The sequence below is a fragment of the Cupressus sempervirens genome, chromosome 2, assembly GCF_028749045.1.
Source record: "Cupressus sempervirens isolate cs-2001-9-10 chromosome 2, ASM2874904v1, whole genome shotgun sequence".
NCBI classification, from domain to species: domain Eukaryota; kingdom Viridiplantae; phylum Streptophyta; class Pinopsida; order Cupressales; family Cupressaceae; genus Cupressus; species Cupressus sempervirens.
In genome coordinates this window covers 699,007,715-699,023,027 of record NC_143119.1, presented here as the reverse complement: position 1 = coordinate 699,023,027, position 15,313 = coordinate 699,007,715, and positions in this window count along the sequence as shown.

The window sequence follows — 15,313 nt, the reverse complement described above, 5'->3', positions numbered from 1 at the left end:
AAACCAGTAAGTACACTTATGGTGATAGGACATAAATTTTCAAAGAATGATAATTAAGTTGAGGTGAATCAAACATTATACAGGTCTATTATTAGCAAATTATAATATATCTACATACCAGACTTGATATTGCATTATCTGTAGGGATAGCTACAAGATTCTCTACTAATCCTAGGGAGAATCATTTGATGGTTGTAAAGAGAATAAGAGATATCTAAAAAAAATATAGGAATATGGTCTATACAACAAAAAAAAATGAGAAATTTGAATTAAGAGCCTACAATGATGTTGATTGGGCTGGAAACATTGATGATAGAAAGAGCACCAGTGGAGGAGCATTTTTCTTAGGCAAGAGGCTGGTTACATGGACTAGCAAGAAAGGAAATTGCACTTCACAATCTATTTTTGAACCTGAATATGTTGCTTGCTGCTATAAATTGTACAAACATTGTATGGATTAAACAACTACTCAAAGGTATGAAAAGAAGAGATCATTGAATGAGTGATACTTTATTGTGAAAATACAAGTGCTATAAATATATCAAAGAATCTAATGATGCACAAAAAGACTAAGCACATTACAATCAAGTATCATTACTTGAGAGAATTAGTTCAAGATAAAGAGGTGAAGATGGAATATGTTAACACAAAAAAATAAATTTATGATATCTTCACAAAAGCATTACCTAAGGATGCTCATAAGTATCTAAGAGGTAAACTAGGGGTGATACCCCTATCAAAGGCTATCTAAGTAAAAAAAGGAGTGTCCCACATAAAACAAGTTGATTACCATATGTCACAAATTGATGCAGTGGATCTTACTTTAGGAGCTGGCTGAAGTAATCAAAGAGCTGAAACTACAAATCAGTCACAAGCAAGGTGACACAAGAGAAACTGAAAATTTTATATCTATATATTAAGATGACAAGTCTTTGGCATTATTTTCAATGAGGGAGAAATACAAGAGAAACTAATCCTAAAGGGAGAAATACAAGAAATTGGAGATAGAACAAAGAGGGAGAAATTCTAATATACAGTATGAGGGAGATCTACCTAGTAAGAGGGAGATAACTGTAGAAAGGAGATATAAGAAGAAGTAATTCAGAGGGAGACATAATGATGAATTGATTATTGACTTTATGTTGATCATATAGAACAAAATTTTGTAACCTATACAGAAGATGAAAAGTAGCTGATAAAGGAAGAGATTTCAATACAAAGAATTATTTTCTTTTTGATATTTTTTTGGTCTTACTATTTTAACTACAACAGGTTGGTTGATTAGTTTGGTTTACCATCAATATCAAAGAGGGAGATTATTGAAGAAGAAATTGATACAAGTATGATAAATGTGTTTCAATCATTATTTTTTCACTGATGTCAAACCTGCTATTTTTTTGATAAGACAACTACTTATATGATTTAAGTACTATTACCTATTTGATTGATGAGGAGTATTTAATCAAAATATGTAACAATAGCACCTCACAAAAAGGTTGAGTTATCATATGATAAGGAGTACAAGAATTATCTAAGACAGTGATATGATAGTGCATTGATAATCTACTTAAGGTTACAAAGGTTGGTTACACTAAGCAAGTTCAAAAGAATAAGTTAAACAAAGTTTGTCTACCAAGCTTGACTAAATGGATAGTAGGTGCCAAACAAAGTCAGTACAAGCTGAGAAGAAAATAAGTTGGAGTTGAGTAAAAGTTTATTTTAGTGTATGCCGAGAAAAATAGTGGATGTCGAGTAAGGTTTAGTTGATGCCAAGCACCAATAAACTTTAGTTCGCACTGAGTGCTTTTTCAGAGGATGTCGAACAATGCGGTATGTGTCGAGCATCAGAAGCTAGTTAATCTCGAGTGTTAGCATTATTAGAAAGATCATGAATTCAATGGATTTGAGCTGACAATTTTATTTTCTTGGATTGTCTAAGCCAGGTGGAAGATAAGATTGATGAGCTGGTGCCACAGAATTCATGGTAAACCATTTTGAGATGAATTCAAAAAAGATTGAAAGAGAAATTTCTAGAAGTGATATGAAGAATGAATGGAAAAAGATCTAAATTCTCTATTTATAGGGATGACTGGTCAGAAACAAAGGTTGTCATGTACAAGAAACCAAGGAAGATAAGGAGACTAGGGTTTTGCTTCATCAAGTGACCTAAGTGGAGATTTGCATTGGCAAGTTAAGCAAGAAGGCTTAAGGGTATGGATGCTTGAAGGGTGAACAAGCTATTAGAGCTTAAATGTGTGAAAGCAACCAGAATGGAGGACTAAAACACAGATCTGTAATCTAAAAATAGACTTGTATGTTGTTATCAAATCAAGCCTTATTGTTACCCTCTAATAATTGTATTAGTCTAGGGTAAATCCTTTGGATTGAGGTTGACCTAACAGTCATTTTTAAATCCTTTAATTGGGTGACATTCCAAGTGAATGGTCTAAAATCCTCTAACAAGGCTCACTCCTAATAGGGTAATTGAAATCCTTTAACAAGGTCACATTTAACAGTGTGTATTGTAACCTTTAACAGTGTTGGCCTTTCACATAGCATCACTTCAGAAGAGTGAAAAAGAGTGGCATGTTACTATTGGTTTTTCCAAAATTGGATTTCCACGTAAATCATTATGTCAAGTGTGTTGCTAAATCTATTATGTTTCATGTTTAAATTTCTACAAATTGATTTTATAGTAATCTACAAGTTTTTAAGTGATTGCATAAATCTTATGGATACATGCATGATGATAAATGTTATATCGATTCACTAAGTTGTGAAAAGTTTTATCTATGCATCTAGACCTTGGATAACTAATTCACCACCCCCCCCCCCCCCCCCCCCCCCCGGCAATTATTCTAAAAGAACTCCAACAATTAAATACACTACCAAATATGTGAGTAAATATACTAAATATGTGATTAAATATGCTACTAATTATACCACTAAATATGTGACTAAATTAACTATCAAATAAATGACTAATTATGTGATTAAATATACCACTAAATATGTGACTAAATAAATGATCAAAATTAGTGATCAAATATGTGACTAAGGAAGAACATCTTCAACAAATTAGACACATATTATAGAGATTAATGGAAGAAAAGTTACTGGTTAATTTGAAGAAATATTCATTCACAAAAGAAGAGATTGTGTGTGTTGATTTTTTAATTCATGGTGATGATTTGAAGATGGATTCTAAAAAGATAAACATTGTCCCTAATTGGCCTACATCTAAAAATGTTTGAGAAGTTAGATTATTTTATGGATTGACAAGTTTTTATAGAAAATTCATCAAAAATTTTAGTTGTGTATGTAATGTCATGACATAAAGTATGAGAGGGAATAAAAAGGAATTCAAGTAGACATATGGAGCACATAAGCTTTTTAAAATATTGAAAAAAAGGTGGAAAATTTAGCTATTCTTGTCTTGCCTAATTTTACTTAGGTTTTTCAAGTTGATTGTGATGCTAGTGGAAGTTTCATTAGAGGTTTTTTAAGTCAAGAAGGAAGACATGTAGCTTTCTATAGTGAGAATTTGAATGATGCTATGAAAATGCATTCAATTTATGATCAAATTTTCTACTCTATTGTTGAAGCTTTAAAGAAATAGAGACATTATCTAATGCCTCAGAATTTTGTGTTGTACACTAACCATAAAGCCTTGTAGTAGTTGGGAAGTCAAAACAAGTTGAATCAAAGGCACATGACATGGGTAGAGTATTTGCAATTTTTTTCCTTTATGTTGAAACATAAGAGTGGATAGTCTAACAAAGTTGAAATTCTTTGTGTAGAATATGAAATTTATTGATAGAAATTAGAGTTACTTGGTTTCAATGATTTGAAACATTTTATGAAATTAATTCTAATTTTGTGGATCCTTGAAAAGCTTGTAAGAACTAGATGATTTGTAAACAAGATAAGTGGACTAGTTATTTCATTTAGGAAGATATGGTGCTTAAGAAAATTTAGTTGTGCATACCTAGAGGATCAATGAGAGATAACATCATCAAGGAAAAAGATATTGGTGGACTTGGTGGGCATTTTGGAATTGAAAACATAGTAAATATTATCTCTTACAAATATCATTGACCTTATATATAAAAAGATGTACAAAAAATGGTTTAAGACTTGTGGTATTTGTCAAATAACAAAAGGATCTAGTTAGGATTTGTGTTTGTATTCACCACTGCCTATACCAAATAAACCTTGTGAGGATATTGGTATGGACTTTGCACTTGACTTATCTAGAACTCAAAGAGGTAATGATTATATTCTGGTAGTGGTCGATAGATTTTTTAAAATGACTCATTTCATACCTCGTAAGAAGACATCTAATGTAGTAGATGAGGGTGAATTATTCTTTAAAGAAGTGGTGAGGTTGTATAGAAAATTGAATTTGTGAAAAGGAGTTTGTGAAATTTGTAATGATGTTTGGTGGGAGATAAGCTTGTTAATTGAGATTTGATTTTAGCACAAAAAAAGTTTATATATAATAATTCTATGAATAGAAGTACTAAGAAAATACCTTTTCAGATAGTACATGGCTTGCATACTAAGGGAACTATTGAGTTGAGTTGAGGGATTTGAGTACTGAGATAAGAAGAAGTGTTGAAGCAGAGGAGTTCATAGATTTCATGAAGACTCTACATGAGGAGGTAAAGAATAATCTGTAAAATAGCAATCAAGAGTATAAGTAGAGGGTAGATAAAGTAAGAAGACATTAATCTTTTGAGATTGGTGACAAGATTATGATTCACTTGAAGAAGAACAGATTCCCAGTTGGTACCTATAATAAGTTAAAAATGAAGAAGTTTGTTCCTTTTAAGATTTTGAGAAAGTTTGTTACTAAAAATTCTTTTGAAGTTGAATTGCTAGAGGATAGAGATATTTTGCCAATATTCAATATTGCAAGCATCTTTCAGTATTTTGAATCAAATGAGGAATTAAAAGGTATTCTAGATTATCCCAAGAGGAAGACTAACAACATTGAGAATGTTTTGGATGGCAATAAGCTACATCATTTTTTTAATTACCCTAAATGTTTGGTTCAGGAGCATCTAGGGCCAATGAGCAATCTTGCATCAACCAAAAACATTTCTTTATTTTCTATATTTTCTTGCTATTCGTGGAGAAGTCGTTGTTGCTTGTGGTTTCAAGTTGTGCAAAGTTGGCATCTTGTTGAGGACCTATTTTGGATCATTACCCTAAGAGAGCATAAGTTAATGTGCCTCGTGCTACAAGTTTTGTGCTAATTTCTCTAGCTTATATTTCTTGTGGTTTCATCTGGCATGGCATGTTATTTCTTTTGGTTTGGTTGCATGTAATGATGTGGCATATTATGTGGTTAGGAGAAGACTCCTTGTTCATGTGAAGACCTATCCTTAATAGCATATGAACAATTGATGCCCATTATTGGGTTATGGTTTACTTCTCCAATGCATGACCTATATTGTAATTAATGCCCAACAGGTCAACTTGTGGTCTTGTTGGCTATATAAGAACTTGGATTAGCTTTAGAAAATGGGGGAATGAAAATAATAGATAATAGATGGATGATGAAGAAGAAAAGCTTCTAGCTCTCTGATTGTAATTTCTTTGTACTGACGATGACCTGGAAGGCCTCACAACCGTGCATGTTGATGTTAATCATATAATTTATCATGTGAACTATATCATCAATCAATAAATCTATTCATAAATTAAGTTGTTCTTGCTAATGAATATGTGTTTACTTCTATGTGTACTTTTGGAAAGCTATTAGATGATTGTACTCTCTCCTAGATTGATCAATGACCTTGACTTTGGTAGGCATTCTATATTTCATTGGATATGCAGATGTGACATTGGTTTTGTAGGGTTTCTATCTTTATAGTGATATGAGAAAATAAATTTTGATAACAATTTTAAGAGCATTATGTTCTTATTAGTGAAACCTCTTTTAAAATAAATACCTATTTTCTAATTAATAATATTTAACATATATAAGTCAAATAGAATTATACTTTAAAATATATATATATATATATATATATATATATATATATTGAGAAATTTAATATTGAAATTAAAAGTTTATTTCTTATATTCAACCCTTTTTAATTAGTTCATGTCTAATATTAAATAAAAGTTGGGATTTTTTTTTAAATTTAATTCTGTTAAATTGTAAGAAAAAATATTGCGTATAATTAATTATGATAAATTGTTACAACATTATTAATTAAAAATAGAGAAAACATCATCATAATGAAGGTGGTAGACAAACTTCTTTTAGGTTATCACCTTCCATTAAAACCCTATTATAATTTAATATATAGCATATCTTCTTTTTAACTTTATATTTTCAATAAAAATACTAATATAATTTAAGATGCCACATATTTTAGTGCCCCTATTTTTCATTTGACCAATTAAGAAGACATAATAAGTAATAAATAAATATCTTGTATCAATCTATAAAAAAAAAATAGTTGTGTAAAGAATATCCTTATTTTTATTTTTTTGGACTTCTTCCACCAAAGCAGTTTAGCTATCCCATATGACAAGCAATAACCTTATGATTGAACCTCTTTGTCCAAGAACCAAGGACAAGGGGTTCCATTAGTTATCATAGGGCACAATCCCTAGCTAATCCTTTTTAGATGTTCAAGCCTTATACTCAACATGACTATAAATAAATAATTAAAAGATATTAAATGTTCCTATCAATCTATAAAAAATATTATGCTTGTAGTATCACATATATCTATGATTTTTTTTGAAAGTGGCAACATTTATTAATTGATTACTACACAATTGCTACTCAGACCCCTATATAAAAAGATGAGCTCGATAAATTATAGTTTTTCCCTCTCCAACTCTTATTTGAGGAAAATAATTTCAGTGCGAACTCTAGTTAAAGAGAGAAAATGAGTAGTAATATTGAAGGAGATCGAGGTAATGAATTTGGAGGAACAAGTTCATTAGGCAAGAAAAATTCTCGATATGCCAACAAGCAAGTTGAAGTGATGGAAGAGTAAGGTTTTTCAATTTTTTATGCTTTTGGTTTTCATTATGTTGTACTATTTTAGTTTTTCCATCAGTAGAGAGGAATTTTATGAAAGTAGAAGTTGGATTCTATTTATTCTTTAAAAATCAATTGTTGAAATAATGTTTTTTGTTGATCGTTAGACTGCTTTTACATTAAATTTTGAATACATTATGCTATCTATCATTAGAATAAGATAAAAAAATTTCTATCCAATTTTGAATATATTAGAAAATATTTTTCAAAGCTAGTCCAATTGTGATATTGCTATTAGATTCAATTGTGAAAGTTTGAGTCAAACTCATTGACCCATGTTTAATAAGTAGTGGTTTGTGATAAATATTAAAAATTAAATTCACAACCCTTCAATTTTACTTGGCACAAACTATTGCCAAGTGCCAAAATATTGCTCGACACTTTAATAAACTGAGTGACAGTTTTTCTTGGTAAACACTAAGAAATTGAGTGGCAGGAGAGTTTACCGAGTGAGCTTGGTAAATGAAGAACAAACAACTCAATAGCCAAAGGATGTCAAGTGAGCTCGGTAGTATGGATGCCAAGTGAACTCGATAGCCACAGTAGGGTGGTGCTCGGTAGATGAAGATACCGAGTGAACTCAATAGACACTACAAAGATAAAACCTTTAACAAGACTTAACCAAGTGAAGACTTATAACATGAATAACTTTCACCATTAAAACCAGAGAGCTAGAACTTGAAGCTTTCAAATAAACTTTTCGAATGCAAGGAATAGAAGAAGAACAATGGATTCAAGTATGCCTGCTTTCTTTCTATTCAACTTAGATTAAATCATTACAAAATCTGGGAGCATTCGGCTTCAACTAGAAAACCTTAAAATAACCGTAAAACTTTAAAACTTCAAACTTCAAAAACTTTAAACTTGCAGCTCTAATGGCTGCATACAATAATGTCTGGAACAATCACTGCTTCAACAGGACAAACTCAACAAACAATACACTTACAAAATGACCAGAGAAGAAAAATGTGCATCTGTAGGCACGAAATGAACTTCCTTCTGTCTTCTGCACAATTGAGGACTGGATCTACTGATCACTTCTCTTCTATCTGCAACTTCTCTCTAATCTTTTGAACTTCTTCTACTTCTTCCTCTAACTGGTCAAATGAATGTGTGACATTCATTTTTGTCTTCTACCACAAAAAATTTCCCCCTCTTTTCCAAATTTGAAAACTCACCTACCAAGCAATAAATTCTTTTGATCATTCTGCAAGCTATCATGGAGGTAGGTGGGCATTTGGCTCCACGAGAAAATGACCTCTTTCCTTAAATATTCCAACACTCCCCCTTTGTCTCGAGCCAAACAAACAAGGATCACTGTTGATCCACATCAACTACACCAAGACACTCTCTTAGGTGTACAAAACTTCCAATGCCTAATGGCTTAGTAAAAATGTCCACTAGCTACTGCTCAGACCTGCAAAATTCCAACTTGATATCCCCATTCTCCACCAACTCTCTGATGAAGTGATATATGATCTCTATATGTTTACTTCTCCCATGGAAGACTGGATTCTTGGACAATGCAATTGATGAGATGTTGTCACAATAAATTGTGGTTCCATCCTCTTGCTTTTCATTCAAATATGTCAAGAGCTTCCTTAACCAAATAGCTTGACATGCTGCTGCATTTTTTGCTATATATTCAGCCTCTACTGTAGATTGAGTAGCAATAGATTGCTTCTTGGATGCCCATGAAATTGCACCCGATCTCATATGAAACATGTATCCGAAAGTGCTCTTCCTATCATCTATACTTCCAACCCAATTACTATCAGTGTAACCAACCAACTTGAATTCATTTGCTACAGTATACAAAATTCCAAATCCCTTGGTACCTTTCACATACCTTAGAATCCTCTTTCCCACTTGCCAATGGGAATCCTTTGGTGTTTCCATAAATCTAGAAATCAAAATTACTGTATGCATTAGATCTGGTCGAGTTGCAGTCAAATACATTAAACTTACAACCATACTCTTATATAGTGTTGGATCCACTCTCTTGCTAGAGTCTTCCTTGCTCAACTTCAAACCTATTATTGTTGGTGTGGGGGCTGTCTTACTATTTTGCATTTTGAATCTCTCCAAGATCTGCCTTGCATATTATTCTTGAGAGATAAAGATGTCATCATGCATTTGTTTTACTTCTATGCCTAAAAAATATTTCAAAAGACCAAGGTCTATTATCTCAAATTCATTTTTCATGGCCTCTTTGAACTCATCAATAAGAGCCTTGTCATTACCAATAAAAATCAAATCATCTACATACAAGACAATAATTAACACATTTCTATTCGCTTCCTTGATGTAGAGAGTAGGCTCACCATTACTTTTGCTAAAGCCATTGCTCATTAAATATGAGTCAATCCTATTGTATCATGCCCTTCGAGCTTGCTTGAGCCCATAAAGAGCTCTTTTCAATCTATATACTTTGTTTTCTTCACCTGCAACTTCACAACCAGGTGGCTGCTCCACATATACTTCTTCCTTAAATACACCATTTATGAAGGTGGACTTCACATCCATTTGATATACCTTCCAGTTGTGCTGAGCTGCAATTGCTATGACAGCACACATGGTTTCTATTCTTGCAACCAGGGCATATGTCTCATCATAATATCTGTCATAATATTGTTTGTAGCGCTTGACTACCAATCTTTCCTTATGCCTATAAATCTTGCCTTCAGCATTGCATTTGGTCTTGTAGACCCATTTCACTCCAATCACTTGCTTCTTGGGAGGCAAATCAATTAGCTCTCATGTCTCATTCCTTTCTATAGCATATATTTCCTCATCCATGGCTTTACACCATTTCTTCTCCTTAACAGCTTCTTCAAAATATATTGGATCACTATGAGAAAATAATGCAAAATTAACACTCTCATCATAATCTTCATACCTTTCATCTTGGTATATCTCCCTAAGACTCTTGATCTTTCATGGTAATAGGGAGGAGAGTGTGGGATCAAAATCTTCACTAGTGCTACTTGGCACTAACACTCGATCATGCCTAGAGGAGCTCAGTAATGACTGAGGCTACTTGCATTTTCTTCTATCTGCTCCTTCTTCTTGCTATTCATGAGCATCCTCTTCACTTATAATTGGCACTTTACTTGATGTCCTCGGTCATTCATCAATTGAACCATACCAAGACTAATTTTTAAGAAATTCCACATCTCTTGAAAGAGTCATCTTGTTGTTCAATGGGTCATACAATCTGTATGCCTTTGATTCTGAGTTGTACCCTATGAAGATGCACTTCACTCCTTTTTCATCCAATTTTTTCCTTTGCTCTTTATGCACATGTGCATATGCAACACATCCAAACACCCTTAGGTGTTCAACTATCCATCTTCTTCGTGACCATGCTTCCATTGGAATTCTATCACAGACTGCATTTGTAGGACACCTATTAATTAGGTAAATTATTGTTGCCACAGCCTCTCCCCAAAACTCAGTTGGGAGACATTTCTCTTTCATCATGCTCCTTGCCATTTCAACAATGGTCTTGTTCTTTCTTTCAGCCACTCCATTTTGCTATGGTGTATAGCTGGTTGTGAGCTCTTTCTTTATACCATATTTTCTACAAAAATTTACAAAAGAATTAGAGGTATACTCCCCTCATCTATCTTATCTTAGGACTTTGATATAGTGTCCACATTCTCTTTCAGCCTGGGCTTGAAATTCTAAAAAAATTTCAAATGCTTCAGATTTATTCTTTAAGAAATACACCTATGTCCTACAACTGAAATCATTAATAAATGTCATAAAATAAGTACTCCCCCCAATGGAAGTAACTTGCATAGGACCGACTAGGTCAGTATACACTAACTCTAATGGATATCTAGCCCTCTTAGAATTTCTAGAATTAAATGGATGCTTATGTTGCTTACCCAAAATACAAGCCTCACACTTGTCACATGAATTTCCTATACGTGGCAAACCTTCTATCATTCTTTTATTTGACAACAAATTTAAACCAGCATAGCTAAGATGACCATACTTGAGCTGCCATAGTCGTGAGGGGTCTTCAATCACACTCCTTAGAGCTGATTATGTAGGAGGTGCAGCACCAACTTGAGATGAGAAACATGTCTCTATTCTCAAGGGAAACATTTTGTTCTTTGTCATTTGAACTGCTGCAAGTAAGTTCTTGCTCTCATCCTTTTCTTGAATGACACACGTCATTCTCCATCAGAACTTTGTATCCATTTTGAATGAGCTGACCAATGCTCATCAAATTGTGCTTCATACAAGGGGCAAAATATACACTTTGTATTTCCTTCTTCTTGCCTTTCTTGGTGCGGACCATAATAGATCCTTTGCCCACAACTGGTAGGGTTTCATTATTACCTATTTTAATCTTTGATTTGAAACTCTTGTCAATGAATGAAAACAAGGTTTCATTACCACTCAATTTTTTGCTACATCCACTATCGAGGTACCAAACCTCAGGGGTTCCTTCTTCACCAACATTACACATGATGAAGTTAGTGGCATTGTTTCGACTTTCCATGTTCACATCAGCCACATTTTCTTGTCCTGACTGATCATTTTTCTTCCTCCAACATTCACTTGCATAATGCCCAAATTTATGACAGTAGTAGCATTCTAAATTACTCCTATTTGAGTTGTAGTTTTTCTTACCTCCTCTTGAAGTATTTTGTGAGCTACTTCCTCCATCTACTCTTCCTAAGCTTTCTGCTACAGCATTTCTTTGTCCTCCATTACCTTGGCCTCTACTTTTGGAGTTCTTGCCTGAGCCATTTCTTCTTCTCCCCCTTCCTCTTGAATTTGACTAATTCTTAAATGCTTGCTCTTGGGAAGAAGAAGATGCAAATCTATTGATCCTATGCTCATGGGTTTGAAGAGTACCCATCAACTCATCCATTGTCAAAATAGTGAGGTCTTTTTCCTCTTCTATGGTCATGACCAAATTGTCATACTTATGAGGTAAACTTCTCAATATCTTTTCCACTATTCTCTGCTCTTGATAGTCTTCTCCATTTGACTTCAATTGGTTAATCACATTGGAGGTCCTTGAACTAAAGTCTGCAATTGATTCATTTTCCTTCATCTGAAGGTTCTTAAACTCCCTCCTTATGTTCTATAGCTTTACAGTATAGATTTTATTAGTCCCCTTGAAGTTCATCTCAAGGATATCCCATGCTTCTTTTGCATAATTTGTTGCTGTAATCTTGGGGAATATTGTCTCTATCATTGCTGCTTCAATCAAACTTAATGCCTTAGCATCCTTCCTCCTTGACTCCTTCAACTGAGTCTTTTGATTATTGGTGAGTGCAGCATACTATGTTGGGTCTATCACATCATTGAACCCATTAACTACAAACTCCCACAAATCATTTGCAACCATAATGATTTTCATCTTCTTTGCCCATGTATCATAATTTTGTCCATTGAAAGGTGGTGGTTGCTGCCATATCTTTCCTGCATCTTTTGCCATGATAAATATCCCAAAAAATAAATGCCCTAACTCACTATGGATGTGGAGCCTCAAAGCTCTGATACCATGTGAGAAATATTAAAAATTAAATTCACAACCCTTAAATTTTACTTGGCACAAACTATTGCCGAGTGCCAAAAATTGCTCGGCACTTTAATAAACCGAGTGACACTTTTGTTTAGTAAACACTAAGAAATTGAGTGGCAAGAGAGTTTATTGAGTGAGCTCAGTAAATGAAGAACAAACAACTTGGTAGCCAAAGGATGCCAAGTGAGCTCAATAGTGTGGATGTCGAGTGAACTCGGTAGACACTGCAGAGATAAAACCTTTAACAAGACTTAACCGAGTGAAGACTTATAACGTGAATAACTTTCACCATTAAAATCAGAGAGCCAGAACTTGAAGCTTTCAAATAAAATTTTCAAATGCAAGAAATAGAAGAAGAAGAAAATGGATTCAAGCATGCCTACTTTCTTTCTATTCAACTTAGATTAAATCATTACAAAATCTGGGAGCATTTGGCTTCAACATGAAAACCCTAAAATAACCCTAAAACTTTAAAACTTTAAAACTTCAAACTTCAAAAACTTTAAACTTGTAGCTCTAATGGTTGCATACAATAATTTCTGGAGCAATCACTACTTCAATAGGATGAACTCAACAAACAATGAACTTATAGAATGACCAAAGAAGAAACATGTGCATCTGCAAGCACAAAATGAACTTCCTTCTATCTTCTGCACAACTATGGACTGGATCTTCTCTTTGCAACTTCTCTCTGATCTTCTGAACTTCTTCTGCTTCTTCCTCTAACTAGTTGAATGAATGTGTGACATTCATTTTTTTCTTCTACCACAAAAAATTTCCTCCTCTTTTCCAAATTTGAAAACTCACCTACCAAGCAATAAATTCTTTTGATCGTTCTACAAGCTGTCATGGAGGTAGGTGGGCATTTGGCTCCATGGGCAAATGACCTCTTGCCTTAAATATTCCAACATGGTTCATATGAACCCATATATGATAGTGATCTTCATGATCTGCATAGTTTGTAGTTGAAATAATAACAAAATTTAGAAAAAAACCACTATGTTTTCATGAATGTGAAAAAAAAATATGACTTTATTTTGTCTTTGGTATTTTTTTGTGGGAGATCAACCTATACTTATATCATAGAAATGAATAGAACACTTAGTACTTCTTACATCTAATTGATGTTCAAAAGATCACTCATTCCAGTACTATTGAAACATAGATCAATAAATTTGATTAAGAGAATACAAAATTAAATCTTTTTCATAATATTTTGTTGCTGCAGTTTCTTTAAGGTGAACCAACTTCTAGAAGAGAAGGACAAAAAAGAACTAAGCAGTAAAATGGGTCTAACGCCACAGCAAGTTAAATTCTGGTTTCAAAACCGCCACACACAAATGAAGGTAGTATATACATTTTCTTTCCGAATTAGGGTTGACAATTACAATAATTTTTCTTCCCAATTTTTTTATCTTGAGAAATCCATTATCGATGTGCAGGTTCAGCAGGAGCGTACTGACAATGCTAATTTGCATCTAGAAATTGAGAAATTAGAAGTGGAAATCGTGATGCTGAAAAATACAATTTTAAGTATGAAGTGTCTAACCTGCGGAGAACCTTATGTATTGCAAAAAATGATCCTCGAATGGGAACATTTGGCTCAACAAAATGAGCGCTCAACAAAAGAGGTTTTCTAAAATAAGTTCATTGTTTTCTTCATTGCTGTTTTGTGTTGTTTGCTAAAATAAGTTCACTAACGATCCTCTTCTAGTACTTTAGGACATAAGACTACAAGCAGTTGAAGAGTCATTTATGTTTTGTGTTGTTTGCTAAAAAAAGACTACAAGCAGTTGCCGAGTCATTTATAAGAAAAATAACTTCGTCTGAAGGCACAGCAGAAGAATCACAATCATGGTTCATCTCCTCCTCACACCATGAAGTTGGAAGCTCTAGTGTTCAAGGTCAGAACCAGTTTGCATTGCCCACTTTGGCTACAGTGGATGAATCCTTGGCTTTGCAAGCTCATGTGGAAAAAGAAATAGGAGAATTCAGCTATATTACAAGAATAGGTGAGCATGTTTAGATGAATAAACATTTTATGGGTGGCGTCATTAACATTTTCTTGAATGCCAATGAGTTGTGCAGATTGATTCTATAGGAAATGTTGCTCAACAACAATATGAAGAGAGAAGGAAGCAAACACAACTCGATTGTTTCTGTGAGAGGAGAAGAATTGATCAAGGTTTTCATGGATATGGTGAGTTTTAGTTTTGAAATTTTTAGGGTTTGTAACAACCATACAATTTTCACATGTTCTAGACAAAGTTTGTTCTAAATCATTGTTTACTTATAAATTCATGCATTATTTTGCAATGTCTCAGATTCTCAAGCCTCAAGATTTTATAGATTTATGCATGTGATGCATATTTTTGTAGATCATGAGATTCAGACATGAAATTTCTATTTAGAGGTTTTGATGTATTCTGAGAATTGGTTTTTCATTATTTTAATTTAATTTTTTTCAAATTTTAAATCCATTTTTAACATGGTTCTATCTTCTTTTTTTTTTTTTTTTTGGATTCTTGATAGTTTATTTTGTTGGTTCATTTTGATTGGTTGAATTTATAGCTTGTGAATTCATCTTAGGAGATAGTTACTATCAAGATTGAACTATGTAGTTTTTGAGTCAAACTCATTGACATGAGTTTTATGAGTAGTGACTCACATAATCCATTTGTGTGATATTACTA